An 18,335-nucleotide genomic window follows, 5' to 3' on the forward strand; every position below is an offset into this window, starting at 1 on the left:
TTGACATTAGACTGGTGGAAATCTGTCTTTTGGTCTGATGCGTCCAAATTTCTGATTTTTGGTTCCAACCGCTGTGTCTTTGTGAGATGCAGAGTAGGTGAACGGAGGATCTCCACATGTGTGGTTCCCACCGTGAAGCATGGAAGAGGAGGTGTGATGGTACTTTGCTGGTGACACTCAGTGATTTATTTAGAATTCAAGGCACACTTAACTAGCATGGCTACCACAGTATTCTGCAGCGATACACTAGCCCATCTGATTTGAACTTAGTGGAACTATCATTTGTTTTCAACAGGACAATGACCCAACACACCTCCAGGTTGATATTTGACCAAGAAGGAGAGTTGATGGAGGGCCTCCACAATCACCCGACTTCAACCCAATTGAGATTATTTGGAATGAGTTGGAACACAGAGTGAAGGACAAGCAGCCAACAAGTGCTCAGCATATGTGGAAACTCCTTCAAGACTACTGGAAAAACATTCCAGGTGAAGCTGGTTGAGAGAATGCCAAGAGTGCGCAAAGCTGTCATCAAGGCAATGGGTGGCTACTTTGAAGAATCTCAAATGTATTTTCATTTGTGATTACTACATGATTCAATATGTGTTATTTCATAGCTTTGATGTCTTCAATATTATTATACAATGTGGAAAATAGTAAAAATAAAGAAAAACCCTTGAATGAGTAGGTGTGCCCAAACTTTTGAATGGTACTGTATATGGACCACAAAGTGATGAAACTGCTATTTCTCTACCTCATGGAGAGTATAAATGCTTTACACTGGAGAAAGCTCAAAAAACATCCTGCAGGAGAGACAGATAAAAATATTTTTGTTGTTGTTTTTTTTATAATTTTCTTCTAATGTAAAAGTTGAATATCAGTTGGCATAAATCCTGACATCATGCAACACAATGAATTTTAATCTTATGCACCATTTTATATCCTTTGAATAGCTATGACAAATTGAGCTTGAAGCAGCCTGCAAACCGCCACTTAACAAATTAATTGTGTTAAACAATGCGCGCAGTAGGTCGCTGATTCAGGGGATCCAGGGGGTGTGGTCTTTTGTGCAGAAACTGTTGATGGGCATATGTAATGACTGGTAGAAATACAATAGATCTACTCATGTGTGTATCCATTTGGAGAGAGAGAGGGGCCCAGTCCCTCCTTCAATAGCAGCAAGTGTGCAACAGTTTGATGGTAGGGTTGCTCACATTAACCCCCATTCAGCCCTTATTGATCTTTGATAACAGAGAAAGGCCTCTGGGTCAGTCGGTCCTTCAGAACCTTGTGACCTAGATACACACACACACACACACAACTGGGCATATGGTCTTTTCAAAGCGTCCTCTGCATCTGCAGACAATTTGCATAAGGGCCTCTAATTGAATATCTACAAAACCATCACCAACCTCCTTTCATATTCCCAAGACCCCTAAATGTCAGTAATTTATTTACTTATATGTGTATGAGTGTGTGTACACTAGCGCACTCACACTCCTTTGTGAGTGAGACGTGTGGGTGGGTGTGTGGGCGGGTACGTTAAGAGCGTTGCATGTGTGTGTGTGTGTGTGCATGGAAAAGCACACCAAAAGAAAACAGATTGGCCCATATATCAAGACTAATGATCGTTAATTGAGGTAATGAATAGAGAGTAGCAAGAGGGGCCTATTGCCACAGGCTAGTAAACGTTAACAAAACTATTGATTGTTGGAGAGGGAGGTGAAGTGCTTCTGACACGAGCTTGCCAGAGGCAGACCAGCTGGTGCCATATTGTCAACAAGGACAATGAGAATGTAATTGGCTTCTGTATCTCTCTTTGAAAAAAGGGTGGGAAACGTTGGGTAAAGGAAAAATGTTAGGCTTTTGAACTGTCCAGTTGAGTTAAGATCCCTTATTACAGATTTTAGTAACACCCTGTGTCTTCATATAATTATTTTTAGATTATTAATTTTGGTATATTGGGTAAAAACAAATTAGTATTACTTTGATTTAAATGTTTTTTTAACTTACATTTATTAACAATGTTGAAAAATATAAACATGAATATTGAAAACATAAAATGTTTGATTTGGGCAATTTTGTCAATATATTGTTGAGTATAATTCCAGAAGAAAGAGCATAAACTCAATCCTCTGGACCCCAAGGGGTGCATGTTTATTTTTTTGCCCTAACACTACACAGCTGATTCAAATGATGATGCTGCTGCTTAGTTTATTATTTGAATCAGCTGTGTAGTGCAAGGGCACAAACCAAAACGTGCACCCCTTGGGGTCCCGAGGACTGAGTGGGAAACACTGCTCTACGGGCATATCAAAGTTCCGGAGTGGGATCTCTGCTACTTTTAGAGTTATGATCCAATTTGAAAGCATTAGAAACAGAGTGAATGTGAAAATGGATTCAAAATGGCTGCCCTCTGCTGGTGATTTGCAGGATGTGCAATGATACAAGTAAAAGGAGAGCTGTGATTGGTTATATTGCCTACTATGCCAATTTCTCTGTATCATATGGGCACTAACTTTAAAACTAGCAGAGATCTCATTCTGGAACTTTGATATGCCCGTAAAGTAGATTATCTTCAACAGTATATTGAAAAATGTGCCTTTTTTATTGCAATGCCAAAATAAATGCCAAACTGTTTCTGGATGCTCAGTAGGCAAGTCAGTTAATTACAAATTCTTATTTACAATGACGGCCAACACCAGCCAAACACGGAAGACGTTGGGCCAATTGTGCGCCACCCTATGGGACTCCCAGCCGGTTGTGAAACAGCCTGGAATCAAACCAGAGTGTCTGTAGTGATGCCTCAAGCACTGAGATGCAGTGCCTTAGACCGCTGCGTCACTTGGGAGCGCTGGGTAATGTGAATGTGTTTTTTTTCTTCAGTTTCTTCAAGTAATTTTTCGCAGGGTTATACTTATGGATAATTCTGAAAGAGACCTGTTTGACCATCTTATTAACAAGCAAGTATTTGTGTGCTAATGACCAAACCTTTTTCCAACAGACAAAAGTAGTCTAGTAAATTGGGACTAAGGAATAGATATGACATCCCTTTGAAATAAAGAACCTATAGATATGTTATTGTTCTGAGGGAGCAAGGAAAAACAAATTTTTCCTACTGGAGAGACTCAACTGGACTAAGCAAGGGTCTCAAGAAGGTGAGGGCTGGTTACACTTTTAAACAGCATGGGAGTTCCGGAAGGAATAGGATCAAAGACTATTTATTTAAACTTTTTATAAGGAACAATTCTTATTTACAATGAAGGCCTACCCCGGCCAAACCCTAAACCAGATGACACTGGGCCAATTGTGCGTTTATGGGACTCCTAATTAAGGCCGGTTGTGATACAGCCTGAAATCAATCCAGGGTCTGTAGTAGTGACGCCTCTAGCACTGAGATGCAGTGCCGCCACTCGGGAGCCCCTGACTATGGCGAACTGTTCTAGCTAACAGGGATTTTGTAAAGAGATACAAATTCTTAGTGATTGAGTAACAACCCTTATGCATTATACATTTGTTTTACCTGTAAGATATCATTATAATCAAATCAGTTCTTAAAAAACAAAGACTTATTTCTATAAGAAATATACTTATTGTTCTAAATGAAATACCTCTGCGAGAATTTGTTTAATTTTAGTTACCACGCTAAGAACACTTGTCTGCAAATCATTTTGTAGGAATCTTATCAATATTACAGTTACAAAACGAATAAAATTGAAGCTACCAAAACGAGAGAAGATATGCAGCGTTCAAAACAAATTGAAACTCAAATCTGACTACTCTGTGTTCAAAAGAACTGCGAACTCTGAGAAAAAAACGAGTTCCGACAGGGAAAAATCTTTTTGAACAGTTATCCAAGTAACTGAAATTCTGGCATCTTTATAGAACTCCGTCTTTTCGACATGAAGATCACTTATGTCATGATTTGATCTCGTTTTTTTCAGAGTCCGCCGTTAAAAACACCAGGGATCTCTTTGTTTTTTTCTTCCCACATCATCACCACACACTGACATAATTAAACAGACACTCTTGTGTTTTCAGTACAACTGGGGTTCCCAGTTGCCTTGAACGCATTCAAATCGGAGATTTCAAGGTTGTTTTGAACGCGGTATCGGGGGTTGGTTTGAGGCAGCGATATTAGAGAAAGAATGGGGCGATATTAGAGAAAGAATAGGGCAGAACCTGTTCTCTTCTTGTTTAAAAAAAAATCCATTCCATTGGCCCTAAGGTGCAAACTGCTTTCCGGTGAGACAAATTAAGTGTGCCTGATGTTTTTCTGTCTTCTGCTTTTTCAAACTTTACTTTTGGGCAAAACGGTGGCAGTATGAACAAGGTGGAGGACAACCTTTTAAGATGGCACATAGTTTTCAAAACAAATTTAACCTTGGAGTTTTTATACATATTTAAGCCAGTGTGTCCATGATGTGTGAAATTGATTTTGTTAACATACTAGCTATTGTTTTTAGGTTGATTTTATATAAGTGATTAATTTATCATGCTAGGTATGGTTCTAGTTGACGCAACAATTTTCATATGAGCGTCAATGCTCTCCTGGCTTCAGGGACAACAACTTCTACTTGATTTGAAAATGTAGCTTTTGTTACAATGGGTGAAACATACTAATGCATTTTGAATACAATGTAAGTTGCTCTTTTTGAGAGTAAATGAACTGCGTACATAGACAAATCTGTTCATATCTGGCCAGCATGGAAGCACATTTTGCAAAGCATAGAAAGGAAAGCGTATTAATATTCAGACGTGCAACAGTCCAGCATCATTGTATGAGTATTTCACAACGTGCAACAGTTTAAATATATTTGGCGTGGTTTTATAACAGTAAAAAAAACAAAGGATAGGGCAGTGGAGGAACTTACTACGCCTCACACAGCAGACTGTCGACCAATTGCATTCACGTTCTCATGCTGCGTCACGCGGTTGCTAAATGAATCGTCAAGCAATCCTTCTCAAAGGCAGGGTATGAGTCAAGAAACCTGCCTACTTTCCTCAAAAGTACGTAATGTCACGATTCCAAAAGCGATACAATATTAGAGAAATTAATTCTTCCACATCCGGGAAAATGTTTAATGGTGTAGTTATGTTAACTAAATTCATGCTAAGTTTTTTTTGATAGATCTCCTTGTCCCATAATTTACCGGAATGCATCGCGCGGCCCATTGACGACGCATGAGCAACGTACACTTCATAAAATTCCAATGGAGTTTCCCCTTCTCCTCAAAATTCTCTGGTTGAGTTTCGTGCACCAAGCTAATTATTTGCCATCGTGAGTATTAGTCATGCCATCGTCCGAAATAGGAATATCGAACATGCAACTGGAATCAGAGTAAGTAACTACTTATGATCCACGCATAGGTATGTATCCATCTTTTGTTTTGTATGTTGTCTTCAAAATCAGCAAGCCAGGGACCACGCCAGTTACAGTAGCTTGTTAGCTGCGAATACATTTTCTGACATCTCTCACAGCCCTAAAATACAGTGACAGTTAGCCTGCCACTATTATAGGTACATACGAATTCATACTAGCAATGCAAAAGTGAGAAACCCACCCCCTTGTCTTACAGAAGTCACGGGTCAAGAGAAACTTAGCCTTTGATAATGACTCTCTGTTCCATTACACATTGTGTGTCATTGTTGGACAAAGGCATCTTCTGTATGGCACGTAGGAAGTTTTTGTTAAAATTCCCGACGCTTTGTCTGAACACTAACATGGAAGCATAAGGACCTTATCTTTCATATCAGTGAGGAAACATATTCAAAACGTTATATTAATTCAAACATTGATAAGATGTTCTCACACGGCAATGTCTCCATGTTACAGCGCTTTTTTACGGAAGACAACGCGACCACCTGTGCTAATTACCTTTATAAACTGTGTGGTTCGAGCCCTGAATGCTGATTGGCTGACAGCCGTATACCACTGGTATGACAGAACATATATTTTTACTGCCCAAATTACGTTGGTAAACAGTTTATAATAGCAATAAGGCACCTCAGTGGTTTGTGGTATATGGCCAACAAACCACGGCTAAGGGCTGTGTCCAGGCATGCCGTGATGCGTTGTGCCGAAGAACCCACACACACACTTGTGTTATGTCATGACATACCTGGATCACCTATTACAATGTGCCTTTTTGTTATGTAAATCGAGTGTTATATGATATGAGGAGGATACTGGAGTGTCGCTTTAACACCTGATATACTTAACAAAAGGCACAGGTAAGTCATGACATTGCACAAGTGGATGGGGCAGGCTTTCCTCATTTGTTGTCTTTTGCACCTCTTGTTCCTCAAGCAAGGAGGAGGCTGGTGATATGTAGTTATGTAGCTAGCTAGTACTAGTTGGAACAGTTTCTACATTCTACTGATAGAATTGAAAATCTTAAAATTATGAGTACAGGTGGCCTAGGCTAGCTAAACCTTGATGTCAATTATTGAACAGCTTTCTATCAGATGGCTAACTGCTGTATGTCTGTTTCATTTATAGGAGAAACATCAGAAATGACAGCCTTTAGTTTTGTATGGAACTGCAGAATGTGCCTTACATACACCAGTCACCATGAGGTTACCAGCCATCTCTAAAATACCACCTCACTTCCACCCCAGATTGGGCTTGTCGGGCAGCCCAAACAGACCAACCTCCTCAGAAGTGGTCAGCGGACGTTTCCAGTATGGCGTTGTTTGATGCTGGGAGCACAGGGACAAGGATCCATGTCTTCAAGTTTCAACTAGAGGACAATGGTACGGTACATGTGATAACAAATATTACACCCCTTGCCTGGGAGAGGTAGAAAATAATGTAGAACGTTTACTTCCATACCTCTCAACCTGAAAATGTATATAGGCTCTATTCCATCCATTCATGGACTTGTTTGGGTGCATGTACATAGAATAAGCTGCATCCGCAAATGTAGTTTACCAAACGGAATCAATTAAATGTAGCTTTTTGCATTGTTTTTAGCATTTGTCAGCCATGTGAGGCAGCAAAAAGTGTTAATTACAGATTTGAATTCATGTGAGAAGGCTTTCAGGCTTAATTTGTATTATGTGATGTTGCCATTACAAAATGCACAAATTCATTACTCCATTTAGAGCCTCATATTAGGCTTACGATGCCTCCTATCAGGAATCCTAAAAATAAAAAAAGTTTCTGTAAAGCTTTGCCAAATGGCTTAGTTAGCGCATTATTTCAACATTAAGATAAATCACATAAGTGCTGTTTTGGCGATATTATTAAATCTATGATTGTTATTCTAATGGTTTCCAAGCACCTGCTGTTTGTTGAAATAGCCTTAATCGTTTTGCAGAGACATCAGTAGGTCATAAGCATCACAGAAGAAATGTATGAATTCTGACAAGATGGAACAAGTCACTTGTTAAGGCAGTAGGCTACTGTATAATAGCACGCATCTTGCCATGGATCTCTGCCTTTGGTAACTATTAGCATTAGTTAAATCTACATTATCACCCTACAATTCCCTTTAAATTGTGAATTTAATAAGTAGATTTCTGCAGTGGGCTTTATACAACTCTTTTGTTTTTGTCTTTTTTTCTCCCACAGAGGCTCCTAAATTGACAGAGCAATAAAACCAGGTCTATCTGCATATGCTGATGATCCAGAAAAGGGAATCAACTTCATGTACATTGCAATCGGAAAGTTTTCAGACCCCTTTTTCCACATTTTGTTACGTTACAGCCTTATTCTAAAATGGATTAAATGAACATCTTTCCTCAATCTACGCACAATACCCCATAATAACAAATTGAAAACGGGTTTCTAATTTTTTGCAAATGTGAAAAAAACTAAACAGATATACCTTATTTACATAAGTATACAGACCCTTTGCTATGAGACTTAAAATTGAGCACAGGTGCATCCTGTTTTCATTGATCATCCTTGATGTTTCTACAACTTGATTAGAGTCCACGTGTGGTAAATTCAATTAATTGGACATGATTTGGAAAAGCACACACCGGTCTATATAAGGTTCCACAGTTGACAGTGCATGTCGGAGCAAAAACCAAGCCATGAGGTCGAAGGAATTGTCTGTAGAGCTCCGAGACAGGAATGTGTCGAGGCACAGATCTGGGGGAAGGGTAACAAAACATTTCTGCAACATTGAAGTTCCCAATAACACAGTGGCCTCCCTCATTCTTAAATGGAAGAAGTTTGGGACTGCCAAGACTTCCTAGAGCTGGCCACCAAGTCAAACGGCACAATCGAGGGAGAAGGGTCTTGGTCAGGGAGGTGACCAAGAACCCAATGGTCACTCTGACAACTCCAGAGTTACTCTGTGGAGATGGGAGAACCTTCCAGAAGGACAACAATCTCTGCAGCACTCCACCACCAATCTCTGCAGCTCTCAGGACTTAATGTTAGAGAGGCCAGACGAAGCTACGACTCAGTAAAAGGCACATGACAGCTTGCTTGGAGTTTGCCAAAAGGCACCTTAAGGACTCAGACCATGAGAAACAAGATTCTTTGGTCTGATGAAACCAAGATTGAACTATTTGACCTGAATGCCAATAGTCACATCTGGAGTAAACCTGGTACCTCCCTACGGTGAAGCATGGTGGTGGCAGCATCATGCTTTGGGGATGTTTTTCAGCTGCCGGGACTGGGAGACTTGTCAGGATTGAGGGTAAAATGAACAGAGAAAGTACAGAGAGATCCTTGATGAAAACCTGCTCCAGAGTGCTCAGCACTTCAGACTGGGGCGATGGTTCACCTTCCAACAGGACAACAACCCTAAGCACACAGCCAAGACAACGCAGGAGTGGCTACGCTCCCCATCCAACCTTACAGAGCTTGAGAGGATCTGCAGAGAAGAATGGGAGAAACTCTCCAAATACAGGTGTGCCAAGCTTGTAGCATCATACCCAAGAAGATTCGAGGTAGTAGTCACTGCCAAAGGGGCCTCAACAAGTACTGAGTAAAGGGTCTGATTACTTATGGAAATGTGATATTTCCGTTTTTTTACATTTTTGATACATTTGCACATCTAAACCCGTTTCTGCTTTGACTGGTACTGTACTTCTCCCTACAACCAGCATGATAGCTGCAATGAATGAGTATCGCAAAGTGTTTCCGATAAGCTTTTTTTATTTAGCCGCTTGTCTTTTTTTAATATCAAGGAATAATTCACATTTTTTTTGGTAATAGGAGTAACGACATGAATTGGTGCATGAGGCAAATAATGCAGTGCGACTTGAGTTTCGCTGTGAGCTGGAATACTTTCCCTTTTTCTCAGCGGAAGGAGGGAGGGCGGCGGGACACTGATTAGGGTGAGAGGCAGCCTGATTGCGGCAATCTCCCTCCCCTCAGACTGCATCTGATGGTCAGTCAATCAGTCCAGTAAAAACAATAAGCAAATTATTATGTTCCCAGCTGTGCCTCAGAAGTAATATACAACAAATTATCTAAATGGATGCTTCTGATTTTATACATCCTGAGAGACATCTGGCTCCTATCTGTGGTTTCAGCACGTTGTAGTGGCACGTGTTAGCATGTATTTCAGCACCTTTTTCCTGCAGAAACGGAAAGAATGCCCAGGCGTCCTGTCTTCAGTCAGCTGTTTGTCCCCCCCCCCCCCCTTCCACGGTTATGACTGTTAATTTATTTACTATGTCACATATTTGCAGCTTTGGGCACTACATTAAATGATTTAGATGCACTATTGTAAAGTGGCTGTTTCCACTGGATGTCAGAAGGTGAATTCACCAATTTGTAAGTCGCTCTGGATAAGAGCGTCTGCTAAATGACTTAAATGTAAATGTAAATGTACATCATTGCTCTCTCGCTCTGCTGGGTGTGCATCTTGCTGTTTGTCACTCAAAGGGCGAGGGGCTAAAGCTCATTGGCTGGAACTCTAATTGCTAGTGGGGTGGCCCATGTGGAGGAAAATGTGGGGAAAATGGCACCACACAGCTTCCGGTAAATAGTGTCTTTTCAAACTAGGGATTTGTCGCTAATTGAGGTAAGACAGTAATTCTGCTCATAGATTACGCATGGTATGAACTACACATTGACACATGCAGCCCAAAGTGGGAGGTTTAAAGAATACTTACTAGTCACCAAAGTTCCAGAGCATGTCTTCAACGCTACACTTATGGAAATTGGCCTTTATGGATAGGGCTAGATTTAAATGTTTATTACCGAAGAAATGGGTCTTTCTATAAACAAAGGGGCCAATGTGTGACATCAGGGTCAACATTTCTAAATGATTTGATAGACATTTTAACATGATTTTCTTGCAGCTTCACGTGTAGTTACAAGAATAAAAGTCTAGGTAGGCACAATGAAACTGTCTAGGTAGGCACAATGAAATCATTGAAAATAAGAAAGTTAAGAACACAGACTTGCCTGGTTAAATAAAGGTAAAATTAAAAAAATTAAAAAATCCACCTTGCAGCAATAAAACCTCTACATGTCATTCTAAATGTCACAAGAAACATGGACACAGCATGTTTATTTCTCATGTGTCGTTGCCAGGTCTTTTTGTGCTTTAGTCAACTTCTCCATGATTTATAGCCATGCTAAACATAGCTGAAGATTTTTTTTTTAACCTTTTATTTAAGTAGGCAAGTCAGTTAAGAACAAATTCTTATTTTCAATGATGGCCTAGGAACAGTGGGTTAACTGCCTGTTCAGGGGCAGAACGACAGATTTGTACCGTGTCAGCTCGGGGGTTTGAACTTGCAATCTTCCGGTTACTAGTCCAACACTAACCACTAGGCTACCCTGCCGCCCCAAATCACCATGAAACCACCATGAAAAAGATCAACAGCATTTATGTTTTAATAGTTGATATAATACAATCATTATTCAGTAAACTCTTCCAGCATTGTGTGTGTGTGTCTCTTAAGACATTCTTGCTTCCTCTGTCCTTGTTTTCTCCACTCCTTGCCTCTTCTTGAACGTGCATTGTTGCCTGAGGGGAGGAACTTCCATTCCTCTCCCCCAATGTGCTTTGAGAAGGCGAGGAATGGGGGAAACCCATTGGATAAGGTGAGAGGGGAAGGACCTCTGACCTTCTCATAAAATTATTTTTGAGAAAGAGATCAAGGAAATGCAAGGACAGGGGAAGCAGGTCCTTGACTGCTATTAAAGCCCCCATGCAGTTGTAATTTTATTTTTAAATCACTGTATGTCTAAATCACTGTTTATTTAATGAAAATAACTAATTTGTAATTTATTTCCCTGAGCCTCCTTTGGCCCTTCAAATGCTCAGTCTGATCGTGTGGGCGTTGGGAAACAAAGATATTTACATACACAGCCCCGATTGGCTGATAGGATGGTCTAGAGCCCACCCCCTTACCCAGGCAGTATCACTCCAGCTCTATCACTGATGATTGTCATTCAGAAAATCCTTTCCAAAATCGACAATTTCCCCACATAACTAAACAGCCGGAGATCATATGCGCCTCAAACAACTATTATGCAGAGTTTTTGAAGAACCCTGTTAATGACCGTATCGATTTGTCTTGATTCAACATGTTAAAGTTATGCTTTATGTTAGAAGCGTTTGATTTTCAATCCATCCATATCCATTTGGGATATGTGTGCACACCATAACATAGGGAGCATCCCAAACATGCTCAATGGGTGACATGTCTGGTGATTATGCAGGCCATGGAAGAACTGGGACATTTTCAGCTTCCAGGAATTGTGTATAGATCCTTGCGACATTGGGCCGTGCATTATCATGCTGAAACGTGAGGTGATGGTGGTGAATGAATGGCATGACAATATGCCTCAGGATCTTGTCACGGTATCTCTGTCCCTTCAAATTGCAATCGATAAAATGCAATTGTGTTCGTTGTCCATAGCTTATACCAATACCATAACCCCAACCCACCATGGGACACTCTGACAACATTGACATCAGCAAACCACCCGCCCACACGACAACATACACATCATCTGCGGTTGAACGTACTGCCAAATTGTCTAAAACAACATTGGAGGTGGTTTATGGTAGAGATATGAACATTCAATACTTTGGCAACAGGTCTGGTAAACATTCCTGCACGCTCCCTCAACTTGAGACATCTGTGGCATTGTGTTGTGAGACAACTGCTCATTTTAGTGGCCTTTTATTGTCCCCAGCACAAGGCACACCTGTGTAATGATTCTGTTTAATCAGCTTCTTGATAATCCATCTACCTTACTGGTGTGGCCTACCTTGGCAATGAGAAAGGCTCACTAACAGGGATGTAATTTTTGCACAATATTTGAGTTATTTTTAAATGTTCTATTTCAGCTCATGAAACTTGGGACCAAACTTTACATGTTGCATTTATATTTTTGTTCAGTGTTTATCTTTAATGTGTTCATGTGAAGAAGAAATAAGGTAAATTATTATGAATGACTTTGTAACAGCTCCAAACAGTTGTCCACTACAAGAAATGCTCACTGGTACCTGCATTTATAGAAAGACCCAAATATGAAATGCATATGCATAGGCATGGTAGCAATTAAAAGGAAACAGTTTGGAGATTATGGGTAATTATTAGACCCAAATTGAGGACACAACAATTCACCTGAAACCAGACTAAATCCAAACATCACATTTTTGATTTTATTTGCATTCTACATTTACTGTACTTTTTGCCGCTTTTGTTAATGAAATCTGAAAATACTCTGGATACATTCAGTAACATAAGAATATTACTGAAAAATGTGGGGTAGGTGCAACAGACAAATGACTGGTTTGAGTGAGAGGATACACACCTCTCCAAAGTGTGCACAGCTCTTAAGTAATTTAAATGCACTTTTAACTCGAAGGGTCTTCAACTATAGGGTGCTTCTTTTTTCTTTTCTTTTTTAGCTCTCCTTGCTCTGCTGTTGAGGAACTAAAGCAAGCACACATGTAGTTTTGTTTGGAACACAACCCTGAATCCCCGCCATCACACAATTATTGTTTACACAATCCAAAAACATTCTGTTAAAAATCACAATCTGGGTCAGGTGGGCAACATTTGAAAACTTGTTCATTTGCAAACATGACTAGCTAAGTTATAATATACGATCTTAGTGTTAGGCTTTCACAGGGCAATTCAGAGAGATGTATCATTTTGGTATGCTCAGAAAGAAGTTCTGCTGCAAATTTGTCACAATAGACAGGCTCATTCTGTTCAGAACAACCCAGGTTATGTCATCTTGTAACTGTACATGAAACAAACCTTTCTAGTTTTTTCTTTAATCTTGCATGATGAATTGGCATCAAAAGAAAATAAAGCCTTTTTAAGTGAGCAGAAATTGGTGAACAGTTATCATAGGACTGGATCCTTGAGTAGGATTTTTCTGCACCACTAACTTGGTTTCCATCCAAGTGGCAACAGATTTTCATGCGAATAAATCAAATATAATAAAATCTGCATAAAGAAAAGATGTCCATTTTTCCACCAGTGGTGTTTCCACCAAACTGACTTGTTGCAAATAAAAATCAGTGCGTGACGTAGTGCACTCAATGTGTTTTCGTGTACCGAATAAAGATCTCAATGTGTTACTATTGCATTTTCAACTCTACTGATTGTAACAAAACTAACTGTTGAGTTAAATAACAAATGTGCCTACTCTGGTCTTGACACGTGCTCTCTAGCCAACAGCATGCAGATACAGTGCAGGTTAGTGCTTTTTGAGTTCTGGTTCAATTATAAAATAATCACGGATTTCGGTTTCTGTAAAGAATAAAAAATAATTACATTAAAATGCACTTATTATGTGGGTTGAATGATGTAACAACACCGAATAAATGAATTCATAAAAGTTCCATGATGGTTGTGACTGCACATGACTTCTTATTACTATTAACCATAATTTATTCACATTTCTTTAATCAAATATTTCAGTTGTGTATTTCTTGTTCTTTAAAACATGCAATATACTCGCAGTGACGCCGCTCAACAACTACATCACATTAGTCATCTAACAAGACTCCCATACAGAGCGACACACAGAAACAACCACGGTCAACGCCCTGCTCAAGGGCACGTCGGCAGATCTCCCACAAGGTCAAAAACGGGGACCCGAACTAGCGATCCATCAGTCACCGGCCCAAGCTCCCAACCGCCAGGCCACCAGCACTCCCAACACCCCTCCCACAGTTCCCCAAGAGCTGCCCCTCAAGCATCCAAGACCCTCTCCCCCTACAGAATTATATATATTTTTAAATAAATTCATATTCCATTCCCCACCCCCAAGACCCCCCCCCCAATGCACCAACAAAACTAAAAGAAAGACAAAGGAAAACAAAACAACAATGCAAAAAACTAAAGACATCAAGGACAACAAAAATCATAACAGCAAGGCCAACTAAATATGTTTGAGTGCATGTATTACAGTATTTTACGTGTGTGTGTATGTGCACATGTGGGCATTTGAATGAAGTGTGTATATGCATGTGTAGAAACACCTACAGGCATCAGCCTCAGGCAAACCGGCATTAGCTATAAAAATACTGCCCCTCATTGTCATTCAAACTTACTTTTTGTTTTAATTTTAAAAAACTTACTACATTTATTTTATTTGATGACTTTATTATTTCATTCTAAGTCATCTCTATATAGCTGCTGTCTGATAAAATCACAATTTTATTAGTTCTTCAAAGTAAATAAGGCATAGTTTTATGACTGCTGAATACCAATTATCAATCACGCAGATGATGTATTTTCAGTTAGAGATGCTTTGCGACGCAACTGCTGTCTATCTCTCGATCATGCGTTGTTTGTCTGTTTCATGAAGCAGGTGTAAAAGAAACACAGACCGGACAAGTAGATGCACAATGGATTATGGTCGTTGTAGTTTATTACAAATTTTTCTGCGCTACACTATGTAGAACCATGGCCTGTTTGAAACTACAACTCTTTACTACATCGCACAGTTTGGGCTTGATCTGATTTATCTCTAGAGAAACTGCACAATGTGTGCATTGAGCTCACAGTTCCAACTGAGTCTATTAGTTGTTTAAAAACCGATAAAGATTTTAGTTAGTTGCTCAGCTCTAGTGTGGCTAGTCTATATGATGATGTTATTATGGAAAGAGCGAGAATATTTTTGTCAAACTGCAAGCATCGATCATCATATCAAAAGAATAAGATCCTCGATATGTATTGGAAAGGGGCATTAAGCTCATCATGCATTTTAACCACCCTGTGAAGTTCATAATTTATTTAATCTGTCGCCTAAAACTGCATGGTATCTCGAGTCGAGGACCACACACCATCATCATGTGACTCCAAATTTACTTCAATATGATGGTTTATATCAATATTTGCACATAAAGGCATCTCTACCTCACGTAATTTATTTTACAGACACAAAAAGATCCCACCATGTCGAATGAACAAATGGTCTTTCTGCACTTATTAAATTGTACCAAGACTTCTTGTTTCCATCACAACTGTTGTTTTTTTTTTTTTATAAAGTATGACTTTACTCTTATGTAAATGTGGTTAGTGTTGCATTGGGTCTGAGAGAGATAGAGAAGTCACTCAGTTTCACCTGACCCTGATTTTACCAATACATACAGTGCCTTGCGAAAGTATTCGGCCCCCTTGAACTTTGCGACCTTTTGCCACATTTCAGGCTTCAAACATAAAGATATAAAACTGTATTTTTTTGTGAAGAATCAACAAGTGGGACACAATCATGAAGTGGAACGACATTTATTGGATATTTCAAACTTTTTTAACAAATCAAAAACTGAAAAATTGGGCGTGCAAAATTATTCAGCCCCCTTAAGTTAATACATTGTAGCGCCACCTTTTTCTGCGATTACAGCTGTAAGTCGCTTGGGGTATGTCTCTATCAGTTTTGCACATCGAGAGACTGAAATTTTTTCCCATTCCTCCTTGCAAAACAGCTCGAGCTCAGTGAGGTTGGATGGAGAGCATTTGTGAACAGCAGTTTTCAGTTCTTTCCACAGATTCTCGATTGGATTCAGGTCTGGACTTTGACTTGGCCATTCTAACACCTGGATATGTTTATTTTTAAACCATTCCATTGTAGATTTTGCTTTATGTTTTGGATCATTGTCTTGTTGGAAGACAAATCTCCGTCCCAGTTTCAGGTCTCTTTTCTTCCAGAATGGTCCTGTATTTGGCTCCATCCATCTTCCCATCAATTGTAACCATCTTCCCTGTCCCTGCTGAAGAAAAGCAGGCCTAAACCATGATGCTGCCACCACCATGTTTGACAGTGGGGATGGTGTGTTCAGGCTGATGAGCTGTGTTGCTTTTACGCCAAACATAACGTTTTGCATTGTTGCCAAAATGTTCAATTTTGGTTTCATCAGACCAGAGCACCTTCTTCCACATGTTTGGTGTGTCTCCCAGGTGGCTTGTGGCAAACTTTTAAACAACACTTTTTATGGATATCTTTAAGAAATGGCTTTCTTCTTGCCACTCTTCCATAAAGGCCAGATTTGTGCAATATACGACTGATTGTTGTCCTATGGAAAGAGTCTCCCACCTCAGCTGTAGATCTCTGCAGTTCATCCAGAGTGATCATGGGCCTCTTGGCTGCATCTATGATCAGTCTTCTCCATGTATGAGCTGAAAGTTTAGAGGGACGGCCAAGTCTTGGTAGATTTGCAGTGGTCTGATACTCCTTCCATTTCAATATTATCGCGTGCACAGTGCTCCTTGGGATGTTTAAAGCTTGGGAAATCTTTTTGTATCCAAATCCAGCTTTAAACTTCTTCACAACAGTATCTCGGACCTGCCTGGTGTGTTCCTTGTTCTTCATGATGCTCTCTGCGCTTTTAACGGACCTCTGAGACTATCACAGTGCAGGTGCATTTATACGGAGACTTGATTACACACAGGTGGATTGTATTTATCATCATTAGTCATTTAGGTCAACATTGGATCATTCAGAGATCCTCACTGAACTTCTGGAGAGAGTTTGCTGCACTGAAAGTAAAGGGGCTGAATAATCTTGCACGCCCAATCTTTCAGTTTTTGATTTGTTAAAAAAGTTTGAAATATCCAATAAATGTCGTTCCACTTCATGATTGTGTCCCACTTGTTGTTGATTCTTCACAAAAAAATACAGTTTTATATCTTTATGTTTGAAGCCTGAAATGTGGCAAAAGGTCGCAAAGTTCAAGGGGGCCAAATACTTTCGCAAGGCACTGTACCGAGGGACTTAACTTGTTTTTCCATAATTCGCTAACTTCATGTCAATCTATGCTTTAACCTCCATGACTAATAATAGCAAAACTTTGACTTGAGTGCAGAACTACAGTAATACATTCACAACTAATGGAGTTGGGCCTGGACTGGGACCCTCTTTGACCTTTCGAACCACACAGCCACTATTCCCATCTGTCCAGTGGGACGGCCAGATGATAGAGGCCAGGCCCTCTCTGGTCCATTACTGGCTTGTTTGATCAACATCCAGCTGTTTGGTGGCAGACAGGGCCACTGTGGCTATTAAGTTCTGGTCCTTTTCCCCGGCACTGACCCTTCAATTCTCTGCCAATATCGTGGGCATTGATGCTTTAATACGGTTGTTATATAGAAATAATATATACCTTGGTGTTTTTGTTGAAAGGCGTGTTTGATATGGGCACAAGCAATACACAAAATATTTTAATCCAATCCTTTTAAAGTAGTTCATACAAGCAATTAGGGGACTGTAGGATAATGTTCCGTTTAATCTCTGCAAACCGATTATCCGCCATTCATTTCTGAGGCTGAATATTTTTTCTTCTTTCCCCAAGTCTATCAGCTTGTTACAGTGGAGGTGACCTGACCCTTGGAAAAATGCATTTTATGATTTACTGAATTAACTTTGAAGTTCACGTTTTTGTGCCTAATGGACACATTCCCCTGGCGTCATTGCTGAGCTGAAATGCTAAACTCCCACTCGATCCATAAACGGATTTCGCCGCCTTATCAGTTAGATTTTGCCACTCTTGCCCCAGACGCTTAGCCTAACTGAGATTACGCAGACTTCTCTGATTTGAACAGACTTGTTAATGCAAAAACTAAGTAGAAATTGAGGGATGCAGGACAGCTACCATGCACTTTGTTCACTTCATCTAAGTGACAACGTATGGTGGTTTTGACTTATAGCACATCACTCTGTTTTGAAGTTTGTTTGTAAATGTAAATTGCTTTTTAACATCCTACTGTAAAAGTCCATAAACTTGGAAAGGGTCATTTGTGTTGTTAAATGCACTGATGCACACAATGGAGTCATACTCAAAGTGCAAACAATGTGCAATATACACAACCGGTCAAAAGGTTTAGAACACCTATTCACTCAAGGGTTTTTCTTTATTTTTACTATTTTCTACATTGTAAAATAA

General features: G+C 39.8%; 1 long non-coding RNA gene across 4 annotated transcripts; it reads left to right on the plus strand.

Moving 5' to 3' along the window:
- Positions 1 to 4,958: 4,958 nt before the first annotated feature.
- On the plus strand, positions 4,959 to 13,781 carry LOC135510919 (uncharacterized). 4 transcript variants are annotated; one of them, XR_010451182.1, is made up of 5 exons: positions 4,959 to 5,010; positions 5,132 to 5,938; positions 6,503 to 6,756; positions 7,323 to 7,448; positions 7,577 to 13,781. It is a non-coding gene; the product is annotated as an uncharacterized LOC135510919 (long non-coding RNA). The 4 variants fall into 4 exon arrangements; XR_010451184.1 differs by having other exon boundaries at positions 4,966 to 5,370; positions 5,837 to 5,938; XR_010451181.1 differs by having other exon boundaries at positions 4,966 to 5,938.
- The last annotated feature ends 4,554 nt before the right edge of the window (positions 13,782 to 18,335 follow it).

Source organism: Oncorhynchus masou, chromosome 23 (assembly GCF_036934945.1).
Source record: "Oncorhynchus masou masou isolate Uvic2021 chromosome 23, UVic_Omas_1.1, whole genome shotgun sequence".
Taxonomy (NCBI): Eukaryota; Metazoa; Chordata; class Actinopteri; order Salmoniformes; family Salmonidae; genus Oncorhynchus; species Oncorhynchus masou.